This window comes from Arachis stenosperma, chromosome 5 (genome assembly GCF_014773155.1).
Source record: "Arachis stenosperma cultivar V10309 chromosome 5, arast.V10309.gnm1.PFL2, whole genome shotgun sequence".
Taxonomy (NCBI): domain Eukaryota; kingdom Viridiplantae; phylum Streptophyta; class Magnoliopsida; order Fabales; family Fabaceae; genus Arachis; species Arachis stenosperma.
This window is the reverse complement of record NC_080381.1, coordinates 63,187,883-63,202,184: the sequence shown is the minus strand read 5'-3', so window position 1 is coordinate 63,202,184 and position 14,302 is coordinate 63,187,883. Positions and strand designations below refer to the sequence as shown.

Sequence of the window (14,302 nt, the reverse complement as noted above, 5' to 3'; positions counted from 1 at the left end):
TTTTTCAGATCCTCAGTAACATGTCTCCTTTTTCATCATTCTTTCAAGAGCCAACAATTTTAACATTCATGAACAACAAATTCAAAAGACATATGCACTGTTCAAGCATACATTCAGAAAACAAAAAGTATTGTCACCACATCAAACTAATTAAGCTAGTTTTAAAGATGAATTCAAAATCCTGTACTTCTTGTTCTTTTGTAATAAAAACAGTTTTCATTTAAGAAAGGTGATGGATTCATAGGTCATTCATAACTTTAAGGCATAGACACTAAGACACTAATAAGACACAAACATGGACAAACATAAGCATTAATTTTCGAAAAACAGGAATTAAAGAACAAGGAGATTAAAGAACGGGTCCACCTTAGTGATGGCGGCTCTTTCTTCCTCTTGAAGATCCTATGGAGTGCTTGAGCTCCTCAATGTCTCTTCCTTGTCTTTGTTGCTCCTCTCTCATGATTCTTTGATCTTCTCTAATTTCATGGAGGATGATGGAGTGTTCTTGATGCTCCACCCTTAGTTGTCCCATGTTGGAACTCAGTTCTCCTAGGGAGGTGTTCAGTTGCTCCCAATAGTTTTGTGGAGGAAAGTGCATCCCTTGAGGCATCTCAGGGATCTCATGATGAGTGGGGTCTCTTGTGTGCTCCATCCTTTTCTTAGTGATGGGCTTATCCTCATCAAAGGGGATGTCTCCCTCTATGTCAACTCCAACTGAATAACAGAGGTGACAAATGAGATGAGGAAAGGCTAACCTTGCTAAGGTAGAGGACTTGTCCACCACCTTATAGAGTTCTTGGGCTATAACCTCATGAACTTCCACTTCTTCTTCAATCATGATGCTATGAATCATGATGGCCCGGTCTAGAGTAACTTCGGACCGGTTGCTAGTGGGAATGATTGAGCGTTGGATAAACTCCAACCATCCTCTAGCCACGGGTTTGAGGTCATGCCTTCTCAATTGAACCGGCTTGCCTCTTGAATCTCTCTTCCATTGAGCGCCCTCTTCACAAATGTCTGTGAGGACTTGGTCCAACCTTTGATCAAAGTTGACCCTTCTAGTGTAAGGATGTTCATCTCCTTGCATCATGGGTAAATTGAATGCCAACCTTACACTTTCCGGACTAAAATCCAAGTATTTCCCCCGAACCATAGTGTTCATACCCTGACCGAGCTCTCCAAACTCGGGAAGTTCGCAGAAAGTCCGACCTCGTCCCAAAGGCCCACGCCTAAGGTCGGACCTCGGACAAATAAAGAAGAAGGCCCATCAAAAGGAACGAAGCCCAAAACCTAAAGGCCGAAAAAGGCCTAGGAAAGGCGGTTCCACAAAAGATAGAGATAAGACTCCCAAAGATAAGATAAGATAAGAATATCTTATCTAGGGAAGATCACGACCAACCACTATAAATACACTGGAGCACCCAGGTATAACTCATACTCTAATTCTACTCAATATCTGCTTGGACCCATGCTAACTTAAGCATCGGAGTGTCATTGCAGGTACAACCCCCAGCCGCTCAGCACACCAAGCTCGGGTCACGGAACCCCTACCTCGGGTCTTGCCAGACGACCGAGCTACACGTTTCAGGTAACCCTCGGAACATTGGCGCTGTTGCCGGGGACCCTGGAAGTCATCCCTTTACCATGGCGGACGACCCTCCCAACAATAACCACGCTACATCAGAACAAGAAGAGGAAATTGACACCGGAGAACGACCGGACAGCCCTCTATCACCACGCACTCCAGGAGGAAACAAACAGAATCGCCCAAAGACATCACTTCCACAAAATCCCGAAAAAGAAGAGAGCTCAGAAATTCTAGAAGCAGTACGGGCACAGCAAAACCGACTGAAACAACTCGAAGAGGACATAAAAAAGCAGAAAGAAACTGAACAAGATTTGAGAAGGGAAGCTCGCAAGCGCAGAGAGTTAGAAGAAAAGCTGCGGAAGATAGAGGCCGAGTTGAAAGACCGGACGGAACGCGGCACCACCCCCGAAAACAACCATGATCCCTTCACGCAAGAGATCATGAAGGAGAAGGTACCGCGAAACTTCAAACCACCTGATATGGATCTCTACGACGGCACCACCGACCCAAGTCACCACCTCAGCAACTTCCGAAGCAGAATGTACCTGGTCGACGCCTCCGACGCGATTCGGTGCAAAGCCTTCCCCACCACTCTCACCAAGTCGGCCATGAAGTGGTTCGACAACCTGCCACCAGGATCAATCTCCAGCTTCGAGGACCTAACCAAAAAATTCCTAACAAGGTTCTCTATTCAAAAGGACAAGGCAAAACATGCCCCCAGTCTACTCGGGATCAAACAGGGTAACCAAGAAACTCTCCGAGAATACATGGAGCGATTCAACAAAGCCTGCCTGGACATACAACACTTGCCCACTGAAGCAGCCATCATGGGACTAGCAAACGGCCTAAAAGAAGGACCATTTAGCCAATCCCTATCCAAACGATACCCGACCTCCTTATACGAGGTGCAAGAGCGGGCAGAAAAATATATCAACATGGAGGAAACCTCCCAGCTAAGAGACTCTTCTAGGAAGGAATCAACCTACCCACTCCGAGACCGAGATCGAGAACAGAAAAAGAAAGAAGAGTCCAACTCGGACAAACCACGGAAGTACCATAGCTACACTCCCCTCCGAGTTTCCCTGGTAGACGTCTACAGAGAAGTATGCCACACCGAAAAAATCCCACCGCCCCGACCTTTAAAACACAAGAGAGCGGGGAGAGATCGGTCCGAATACTGTGAATACCACAAGCTCTACGGTCATTCTACTAATGACTGCCACGACCTGAAGAATGTTATAGAAAAGCTAGCCAGAGAAGGAAAACTCGACAGATACATAGCGGAAAAAGGAGAAGAGACCAAAAAGAGAAGGAGGGGAGATAACGAGGATCGGGCCGAACAGACCCTGCGAACCCCTGAAAGGCACATACACATGATAAACGGAGGTTTTGCAGGCGGAGGAACATCCAGATCCTCGCGAAAAAGACACCTCAAAGAGATCTATCATGTCCGAGAAGACAATCCCCTGCCCGAGCTGCCAACCATCTCATTTACCCAAGAAGATGCTCAGGGGATAATACCGGCCACGACGATCCTATGGTGATCACCATTATCCTAGCAAACGCCAACTTACATCGAACCCTGATTGACCAAGGAAGCTCAGCAGATATCCTGTTCAAAGCGGCCTTCGACAAGCTCGGACTTGAAGAAAAAGAGCTAAAGGCCTATCCCTCCGACCTATTTGGGCTAGGGGACACCCCGATCCACCCCTTAGGATACATCTCGCTACACACTACCTTCGGAAGAGGCGAGCAATCTAAAACGTTAAGCATCGACTACATTATAGTCGACGTTACCTCAGCATACAATGCCCTCATTGGGCGACCAACCCTAAACAGACTGGCATCTGTGGTCTCAACCCCACACCTCTGTATGAAGTTCCCTACCGCAAAGGGAATCGCCACCCTAAAAGGCGACCAAAAATTAGCACGGCGATGCTACAACGAAAGTCTAAGCCTAAAAGGGAAAGAAGTCAACACAATAGAACTCGGGCGAGTTCAAACCCGAGAAGACCTTCGGCCACAACCGGAGGGAGAAACCGAAAGGATCCAAATCGGGAACACACCTGAAAAAGTAACAAACATTGGAGCAAACCTCGAAGCAGGCCTAAAGGAGGAACTCATAACCCTCTTAAGGGAGAATTCCGACCTCTTCGCCTGGAAGGCCTCCGACATGCCAGGCATAAGTCCCGACCTGATGTGCCATAAGCTATCAGTATACCCGGGATCCAGACCCGTCCAACAGAGACGCCGGAAGCTCGGACCCGAGCGCATGCAGGCAATAGAAGAACAGGTACAAGCACTGCTAGATGCAGGATTCATTAGGGAAGTAAAATATCCCCTATGGCTCGCAAACGTGGTCCTGGTAAAAAAGCCCAACGGAAAATGGAGGATGTGCGTCGATTACACGGATCTCAATAAAGCCTGCCCCAAAGACCCATATCCACTACCAAACATCGACGCCTTAGTCGACGCAGCCTCAGGCTACAGATATCTCTCCTTCATGGATGCATACTCGGGATACAATCAAATCCCGATGTACGGACCCGACCAAGAAAAGACCTCGTTCATAACCCCAAGGGCAAACTACTGCTACGTAGTAATGCCCTTCGGGCTGAAGAACGCCGGGGCAACCTACCAGAGGCTAATGAACAAAGTATTCTCAGAGCACATCGGGCTACAGCTAGAAGTGTACGTCGACGATATGCTGGTAAAGACACAAGAAGACAGAAACTTGGTTCCTGACCTCACAAGTGTCTTCGGCACCCTCAGGAAACACAACATGAGACTTAACCCGACCAAGTGCACCTTCGCCGCAGAAGCCGGAAAGTTCTTAGGCTTCATGCTGACTCAAAGAGGCATCGAAGCAAACCCGGACAAATGCAAAGCGATACTCAAAATGAAGAGCCCGACGTGTGTCAAAGAAGTACAACAACTAAATGGAAGGCTAGCCGCCCTATCAAGATTCTTGGCAGGATCAGCGATAAAATCACTACCTCTCTACTCACTCCTAAAGAAAGGGAAACCCTTCTCATGGACCCCGGAGTGCGAAAAAGCCTTCCAAGAATTCAAGGAATTCCTCGGGCAGCCACCAATCCTAACCCGACCTTTAAAAGGGGAAGAGCTCGTATTATACCTCTCGGTCGGACATCGGGCAGTTGCTTCAGCATTAATACGAGAAAATGACCAAGGACAACACCCCATATACTTCGTAAGCAAGGCACTACAAGGGGCCGAATTAAACTATCAGAAAATAGAGAAATTCGCCTACGCCCTAGTATTCACGGCTCGGAGGCTCCGTCCCTACTTTCAAGCCCACACCATCAAAGTCTGGACGAACCAACCCATGAGACACATCCTACAAAAAACAGACATGGCAGGACGAATCCTACAATGGGCGGTGGAACTGTCCGAGTTCGACCTCCACTATGAAGCCCGGACTGCCATAAAATCTCAATATCTAGCCGACTTCATCGCAGAATATACTGAGACCCCGGGAACCCCACTCTCGTGGAATCTGTATGTCGACGGGTCCTCAAACAAAACAGGAAGCGGAGCCGGTGTTATACTCGAAAGCGACCAAGGAACACGGATAGAGCTATCCTTAAAATTTGAGTTCCAGGCTTCAAACAACCAAGCCGAATACGAGGCCCTACTAGCAGGACTAAAGCTAGCCGAAGAGGTCGGAGCCCAGAGAATCACGATCTTCAGCGACTCCCAGGTCGTCACATCACAAGTAAATGGAAGTTACCAGGCCAAAGACCCTACTATGAAAAAATACCTGGACCAAACACAGGCACAATTACGACACTTCCCGGAAATACAAATCCAGCACATACCTCGGGAACAAAATGCCCGGGCAGACGCCCTCTCGAAGCTCGCTAGCACCAAGCCCGGAGGCAACAACAGAAGTCTTCTCCAAGAAACCCTACAATCTCCCTCCGTGCTAAGAGAGGAAGAAACGTTAAATATATCCAACCAACAGCAAGGATGGATGACCCCCATACTCAACTACCTGAAGTCAGGAACTCTCCCCATAGAAAGAAAAGAAGCTAAAAGGCTTACAAAGGACGCCCAGAATTATACGCTAATTCACGACGTATTATACAGAAGAGGATTCTCAAACCCCCTCCTTAGGTGCGTTCCGACCTCAGAAACAAAGGGCGTCCTCGAAGAAGTCCACGAAGGCATGTGTAGGAACCATCTCGGAGCTCGGGCACTATCCAAGAAAGTAGTCAGGGCCGGGTTCTACTGGCCGACCTTACAAAGAGACGCGACAGAGTTTGTGAAAATATGCCCCCCTGCCAAAAACACGCCAATTTTCACAAGGCACCGCCCGAAGACCTTATCAGCATCACTGCGCCATGGCCCTTCGCAAAATGGGGACTCGACCTACTCGGCCCGTTTCCACAAGGACCGGGGCAAGTCAAATACCTCATAGTAGGGGTCGACTACTTCACAAAGTGGATCGAAGCCGAACCCTTAGCCACTATTACGGCTCAGAAAAGCCGTAAATTCCCATACAAAAACATCGTCACGAGGTTCGGAGTCCCCTACTCCATCACAACAGACAATGGAACACAGTTCACGGACACAAGTTTTCAGAACTTGGTGGCCGAACTAAAAATCAAACAGCAATTCACATCGGTCGAGCACCCACAAGCCAATGGACAAGCAGAGGCTGCAAATAAAGTCATCTTGGCCGGGTTAAAGCGAAGACTCCAAGAGGCCAAAGGGGCGTGGGCCGACGAACTCCCCCAGGTACTATGGGCATATCGGACAACCCCGCACTCTACAACGGGAGAATCCCCATTCCGGCTAGCTTACGGGATGGAGGCAATGATTCCTATCGAAATAGATGAAGGGTCGCCCAGAGTCATCTTCTACAACGAAAGAGGCAACCCACAGGCACAAAGGGAAGAACTCGACCTCCTCCCCGAGGTCCGAGAAAGAGCCCGAATCCGAGAAGAAGCCTTAAAACGGCGAACGGCCCTCAGATACAATCAAAAGGTAATAAAGCGAAGCTTCTCCAGTCACGACCTGATTCTAATCCGAAATGACATCGGAACACAAAAGTCGGGAGAAGGAAAGCTAGCCGCAAATTGGAAAGGGCCCTACAAGGTAACAGAAGTCTTAGGGACAGGCTACTACAAAATATCCGACCTAGAAGGCAATGAGCTGCCCAGGACCTGGCACGCCTGTAATCTAAGACGGTACTACAGCTAGAAAAACTTAACCCGAGGTGTACTCTTTTTCCCTACAAGGGTTTTTTAATGAGACACCCGGTTAAGTAGGATACCCGACCTAAAGGGTAAACACTTTGTAAATATTCTTTCTTTTAATACTAATCAAATTTCTCTATTTTCTCTTCCTCATGATGAAGCAAATCCTAGAAAGTACCCCACCAAGGCGCATTAATTTATGCTCGGCAAAACGCAAAAAATCATTTGCCAAGAGACCATACAAGGTCGGCAAAGATAAAGCGACGAGGTTCAAATTAATGTGAGAAGTTATAAAGTAACTCTGAAATGGCTCGAAAAGCCAAATAAAAAAGAGGTTACAAAAATAACTTAAAAAGGCCGACCAAACGACGAAGTCGGACCCAACAAAGGGAAAAGTTATAAAGTAACTCTAAAATGGCTCAAAAAGCCAAATAAAAAGAGATTACAGAAATAACTCAAAAGAACCGACCAACGACAAAGTCGGACCTAACAAAAAGGAGGTACTCGAGCACCCGATGTCCGAGAAAAAGCTCGGCCAGAGAAAGAAGCCTTAAAACGGCAAGAACCAGGATTTCGAAAAACGCTTACTAAAAAGTTGCTTTACAAAAAGCAACTAAAAAGTACAAAGCGAAAAGAACGAAATCGAAAGAAGTTTCAAAACGCTAGCTAAAAAGTTGTTATCCGAAAAACAACTAAAAAGCATGAAAGCGGAGACATAAAAAACGCTAGCTAAAAAGTTGTTATCCGAAAAACAACTAAAAAGCACGAAAGCGGAGACATAAAAAACGCTAGCTAAAAAGTTGTTATCCGAAAAACAACTAAAAAGCACGGAAGCGGAAACATAAAGACAAAACGCTAGCTAAAAAGTTGTTATCCGAAAAACAACTAAAAAGCACGAAAGCGGAAACATAAAGTCAAAACGCTAGCTAAAAAGTTGTTATCCGAAAAACAACTAAAAAGCACGAAGGCAGAAACCAAAGGTCAAAACACAAACACCGCATAATAAAGTCACCACAAGTGGCTAAATAAAAGCAAAAGGTGTCCAAAAGTGTTCACAAAAGCCATCCAACAAAAAGCCCACAGGCCGGGCAAACCACTAAAAAGATCACAGAGGATCAAGGTCCTTTCCGGTCTCCGCATCAACAGAAGGCTGCGGAGGGAACATCGAAATCGGGACTGCATCGACAGCACCATCATCCCGGCTTGAAACCTCCACACCAGATCTATCCTCAGCCAAAGGTGAAGTCGGGTTCACAACCGGAACCTCGGGGTCGGACACCGGAGCCTTGTGGTCGGACACCGGAACCTCATCCTCGGCAGGAGCAGGAACAATCTTTCCCTCCACAACAATGTTTTCCGTACTGAATAAGCTCAGATCCAGGTCGGGAGCAAGAACCCGGACCTGATCCCTCAAATTCACAAATATAGCATCCATACCCTTGGCCACATTATCTTCCAGCTCGTAAAAATCATCCCGAGCAGACTGCAACTTCTCCTTCGTCTCCACAAGCTCGGCATACAGCTTAGTATAGTTCTCCGTTGCCACCCTCGCCATCTCCTCAGATGTCTTCGCCGCCGCCACAGCCGCGGTGGCCCTAGTTTTCTCTTCCTCCAAAGAGGCCTCCAGCTCAGTAATCCTGGCAGCCTTCAGTTGACTAATCTTATCAAGCTCGGACCGTGCCTTCTCAAGTCGGGAGCTGGTCGCCCCAAGGGGAGCTTTCTTGAACTCCCGAGCAATAGCGGCATGAAGACTAGCCATCCGAACACAGCTCCGCGCCATATACTGAAAGTGATGCTCCATAGACGCATCATCAGTAGAAATAAAGGTCTAGGGGAGAATGTGCTGCTCAATCCAACCAAGAGCGTCAAAATCCTTATCATTGAAACCGGCAAGCTCTTGAGAGGTCTTCTGTTTCTTGGGGGGAGGACCCGAGGTCGAAGACGGGGAAAGGTGACCGGGTCCGGAGGTCGGAGGATCTTGAGTTATAGCTCGGAACTGAGGAGTCGGAATGGTCTTCGACCGAGTCTGAACACCCACGGTAGTCTTCTGCGGAGAAGATCGGGCAGAAGCATCAGCCTCGATATTCCGAGCAGCCGCAGACTTCTTCGACCGACGAAGGAACTTCATGGAATCAGCCTGAGAAGACATCTCTGCAGAAACAAAAGAAAGGGATTATCACAACAGAAAAACCTCCAAAACGAAGCCAAAATACTAAGATGAAATCTCAAAGAGGTCGGGAACTACCTAACTCGGAACGGAGAAGGCTTGGATCTCCCAACATTTTCTTCGTATCCAAGTGAGGTGCCCGACCCCATAAACTGCTCAACACACCCACAAAAGCCTGCTCCACCTCATCTAGACTCTCAAAAGTATACTTAACCGACACTACATTCTCCTGCCAACAAAGAGGAAAAGAAGGCTCCCCACTCTCATCTAGAAAGAAAGGTCGGACATCTCCAGCAGCCCGGACCTTGAAATAGTAGTTCTTGAAATCATGAAACGACTCATCATACAAGGTACAAAACTTCTTTCCCTGGTTAGCCCTAAAAGAGACCCAGGACACCTTCCCAGCACCCGACCCCGGCTTCGTCAACACGAACAGATAGGAAAAAAGAGAAACAGAAGGGGAGACGCCCAAAAACTGACACAAAAGTTGAAACAGCTTTAAAAACGCCCAAGAATTTGGATGGAGTTGCGTAGGGGCAAGGTTACAAGACCAAAGGACCTCAGACTCCAAGTCGGTAAAAGGAAGTCGTACACCCAGCTTAGAGAAAAAACAATCGTAAGCATAAAAGAATAGCTTCTCGGAACTTTCTAAAGGCGGGAAGCACACTCTCTCCTCGGACTCCGGGGCTACTAGCTCATAATCCCGCTCAGACTCCCTGTTCTCACAAATACTACACTCCCTACGGAACCTAACTAGATACTCAGAATCTACAACAGAAGGGACCCTTAGAGGAACAGGATCTACCCAACCAAGACCACTCGGAATCTTGGTCGACATTGCTTGAAACACCTTTCGAGACATAAAAAATCTTGCCTACAAAGAAGAATACAACAGCAAGCCAAAAATCACATAATAGGCAGACAGCAAAAAACCCATTCAGCAGAAGCAAGAAAACAAAAGTTCTTTTAGAAGAAAAAATGCAGTAACCCGAAAACAAAGTACCAAGAGAAAAGAGCCCCCCCCCCCCACATACAAACAACTAAAACAATGGCGGCGCCTCTTTTCGGGGCAACCCCAGCATAGAAGAAAAAGAAACAAAAGCATATGTGCACAGCGAAAGAAAAGACGAGAAACAAACCTGGAAGAAAGGAAGAAGACGACGAGCTCCGATGCAAGAAGAACGAAAATAGCGGCGCAGAGGAAACCCCGAAAAACAACGCACAGAAAGAATCGGAGAAGAAGAACAGAGAGAAAGAAGGAAGATGCTCGAAAGAGAGGTGGCGAAAAACCCAGAAAAAGGGAAAGGGAACAGAATAAACAAAGAAAATGAGGAAAGGGGCAAATAAATAATACCTTCACAGAGCCCGAACGGAAATCGAGGAGAAACGGTAAAAAGCAATAAATGCTGAAACGGCCATTTTCAAATTTTGAAAAGACGACTATGCCCGAGCTCGACCTCTCAAAAGGACAAACTCGGACAGGGGCACTGTTCATACCCTGACCGAGCTCTCCAAACTCGGGAAGTTCGCAGAAAGTCCGACCTCGTCCCAAAGGCCCACGCCTAAGGTCGGACCTCGGACAAATAAAGAAGAAGGCCCATCAAAAGGAACGAAGCCCAAAACCTAAAGGCCGAAAAAGGCCTAGGAAAGGCGGTTCCACAAAAGATAGAGATAAGACTCCCAAAGATAAGATAAGATAAGAATATCTTATCCAGGGAAGATCACGACCAACCACTATAAATACACTGGAGCACCCAGGTATAACTCATACTCTAATTCTACTCAATATCTGCTTGGACCCATGCTAACTTAAGCATCGGAGTGTCATTGCAGGTACAACCCCCAGCCGCTCAGCACACCAAGCTCGGGTCACGGAACCCCTACCTCGGGTCTTGCCAGACGACCGAGCTACACGTTTCAGGTAACCCTCGGAACACATAGTAAGATAATTCTTTGGATTCGGGTTCCCATTTTGATCATGGTTCTTGGTGATCCATGCATTGGCATAGAACTCTTGAACCATCAAGATTCCGACTTGTTGAATGGGGTTGGTAAGAACTTCCTAACCTCTTCTTCGGATCTCATGTCGAATCTCCAGATATTCACCCTTTTTGAGTGAAAAAGGGACCTCGGGGATCACCTTCTTCAAGGCCACAACTTCATAGAAGTGGTCTTGATGCACCCTTGAGATGAATCTTTCCATCTCCCATGACTCGGAGGTAGAAGCTTTTGCCTTCCCTTTCCTCTTTCTAGAGGTTTCTCCGGCCTTGGATGCCATAAATGGTTATGGAAAAACGAAAAAGCAACGCTTTTACCACACCAAACTTAAAAGGTTTGCTCGTCCTCGAGCAAAAGAAGAAAGAAGAGAGTAGAAGAAGAAGAAATGAGGAAGAAGGGAATGGCTTTGTGTTCGGCCAAAGAGGGGGAGAAGTGGTGTTTAGGTTGTGTGAAAATGAAGGGGTGAAGAAGGGTATATATAGGAGAGGGGGGTCATGGTTCGGTCAAGTGAGGGTGGGTTTGGGTGGGAAAGTGGTTTGAATTTGAATGGTGAGGTAGGTGGGGTTTTATGAAGGATGGATGTGAGTGGTGAAGAGGAAGAAGGGATTTGATAGGTGAAGGGTTTTTAGGGAAGAGGAGTTGAGGTGATTGGTGAATGGGTGAAGAAGAGAGAGAGAGTGGTGGGGTTGGTGGGGATCCTGTGGGGTCCACAGATCCTGTGGTGTCAAGGAAAAGTCATCCCTGCACCAAATGGCATTCAAAATCACGTTTTGAGCCATTTCTGGCGTTAAACGCCGGGCTGGTGCCCATTCCTGGCGTTTAACGCCAGGTTCTTGCCCTTTTCTGGCGTTTAACGCCAGTCTGGTGCCCCTTTCTGGCGTTAAACGCCCAGAATGGTGCCAGACTGGGCGTTAAACGCCCACCTGCTAGCCTTACTGGCGTTTAAACGCCAGTAAGTTCTTCCTCCAGGGTGTGCTATTTTTCTTCCTGTTTTTCATTCTGTTTTTGCTTTTTCAATTGATTTTGTGACTTCTCATGATCATCAACCTACAAAAAACATAAAATAACAAAAGAAAATAGATAAAATATAACATTGGGTTGCCTCCCAACAAGCGCTTCTTTAATGTCAGTAGCTTGACAGATGGCTCTCATGGAGCCTCACATTTTCTCAGAGCAATGTTGGAACCTCCCAACACCAAACTTAGAGTTTGAATGTGGGGTTCAACACCAAACTTAGAGTTTGGTTGTGGCCTCCCAACACCAAACTTAGAGTTTGACTGTGGGGGCTCTGTTTGACTCTGATTTGAGAGAAGCTCTTCATGCTTCCTCTCCATGATGACAGAGGGATATCCTTGAGCCTTAAACACCAAGGATTATTCATTCACTTGAATGATCAACTCTCCTCTATCAACATCAATCACAGCCTTTGCTGTGGCCAGGAAGGGTCTGCCAAGGATGATGGTTTCATCCATGCACTTCCCAGTCTCTAGGATTATGAAATCCGCAGGGATGTAATGGTTTTCAATCTTCACCAAAACATCCTCTACAAGTCCATGAGCTTGTTTTCTTGAGTTGTCTGCCATCTCTAATGAGATTCTTGCAGCTTGCACCTCAAAGATCCCTAGCTTCTCCATTACAGAGAGAGGCATGAGGTTTACACTTGACCCTAAGTCACACAGAGCCTTCTTGAAGGTCATGTTGCCTATGGTACAAGGTATTGAAAACTTCCCAGGATCTTGTCTCTTTTGAGGTAATTTCTGCCTAGACAAGTCATCCAGTTCTTTGGTGAGCAAAGGAGGTTCATTCTCCCAAGTCTCATTTCCAAATAACTTGTCATTTAGCTTCATGATTGCTCCAAGGTATTTAGCAACTTGCTCTTCAGTGACATACTCATCCTCTTCAGAGGAAGAATACTCATCAGAGCTCATGAAAGGCAGAAGTAAGTCCCATGGAATCTCTATGGTCTCATTTTGAGCCTCAGATTCCCATGGTTCCTCATTGGGGAACTCAATGGAGGTCAGTGCACGCCCACTGAGATCTTCCTCAGTGGCGTTCACTTCCTCTCCTTCCTCTCCAAATTCGGCCATGTTGATGGCCTTGCACTCTCCTTTTGGATTTTCTTCTGTGTTGCTTGGGAGAGTACTAGGAGGGAGTTCAGTAACTTTCTTGCTCAGCTGTCCCACTTGTGCCTCCAAATTCCTAATGGAGGACCTTGTTTCAGTCATGAAACTTTGAGTGGTTTTGATTAGATCAGAGACCATAGTTGCTAAGTCAGAGGGGTTCTGCTTAGAATTCTCTGTCTGTTGCTGAGAAGATGATGGAAAAGGCTTGCCATTGCTAAACCTGTTTCTTCCACCATTATTGTTGTTAAAACCTTGTTGAGGTCTTTCTTGATTCTTCCATGAGAAATTTGGGTGATTTCTCCATGAAGAATTATAGGTGTTTCCATAGGGTTTTCCTAGGTAATTCACCTCTTCCATTGAAGGGTTCTCAGGATCATAGGCTTCTTCTTTAGATGAAGCATCCTTAGTACTGCTTGGTGCACTTTGCATTCCAGACAGACTTTGAGAAATCAAATTGACTTGTTGAGTCAATATCTTGTTCTGAGCCAAAATGGCATTCAGAGTATCAATCTCAAGAACTCCTTTCTTCTGATTGGTCCCATTGTTCATAGGATTTCTTTCAGAAGTGTACATGAATTGGTTATTTGCAACCATTTCAATTAGCTCTTGAGCTTCTGTAGGCGTCTTCTTCAAATGAAGAGATCCTCCAGCAGAGCTATCCAAAGACATCTTGGATAGTTCAGAGAGACCATCATAGAAAATACCTATGATGCTCCATTCAGAAAGCATGTCAGAAGGACATTTTCTGATCAATTGTTTGTATCTTTCCCAAGCTTCATAGAGGGATTCTCCATCCTTCTGTCTGAAGGTTTGGACTTCCACTCTAAGCTTACTCAATTTTTGAGGTGGAAAGAACTTTGCCAAAAAGGCATTGACTAGCTTTTCCCATGAGTCCAGGCTTTCTTTAGGTTGTGAGTCTAACCATGTCCTAGCTCTGTCTCTTACAGCAAAAGGGAATAGCATAAGTCTGTAGACCTCAGGGTCTACCCCATTAGTCTTGACAGTGTCACAGATTTGCAAGAATTCAGCTAAAAACTGATGAGGATCTTCCAATGGAAGTCCATGAAACTTGCAATTCTGTTGCATTAGAGAAACTAATTGAGGCTTAAGCTCAAAGTTGTTTGCTCTAATGGCAGGGATAGAGATGCTTCTCCCATAGAAGTCGGGAGTAGGTGCAGTAAAGTCACCCAGCACCTTCCTTGCA

At 46.5% G+C, this 14,302-nt stretch overlaps 1 non-coding gene across 1 annotated transcript; it reads left to right on the top strand.

Moving 5' to 3' along the window:
• Positions 1–13,821: 13,821 nt before the first annotated feature.
• On the top strand, positions 13,822–13,929 carry LOC130984837 (small nucleolar RNA R71). The gene has a single exon (XR_009088744.1). It is a non-coding gene; the product is annotated as a small nucleolar RNA R71 (small nucleolar RNA).
• Positions 13,930–14,302: the final 373 nt, after the last annotated feature.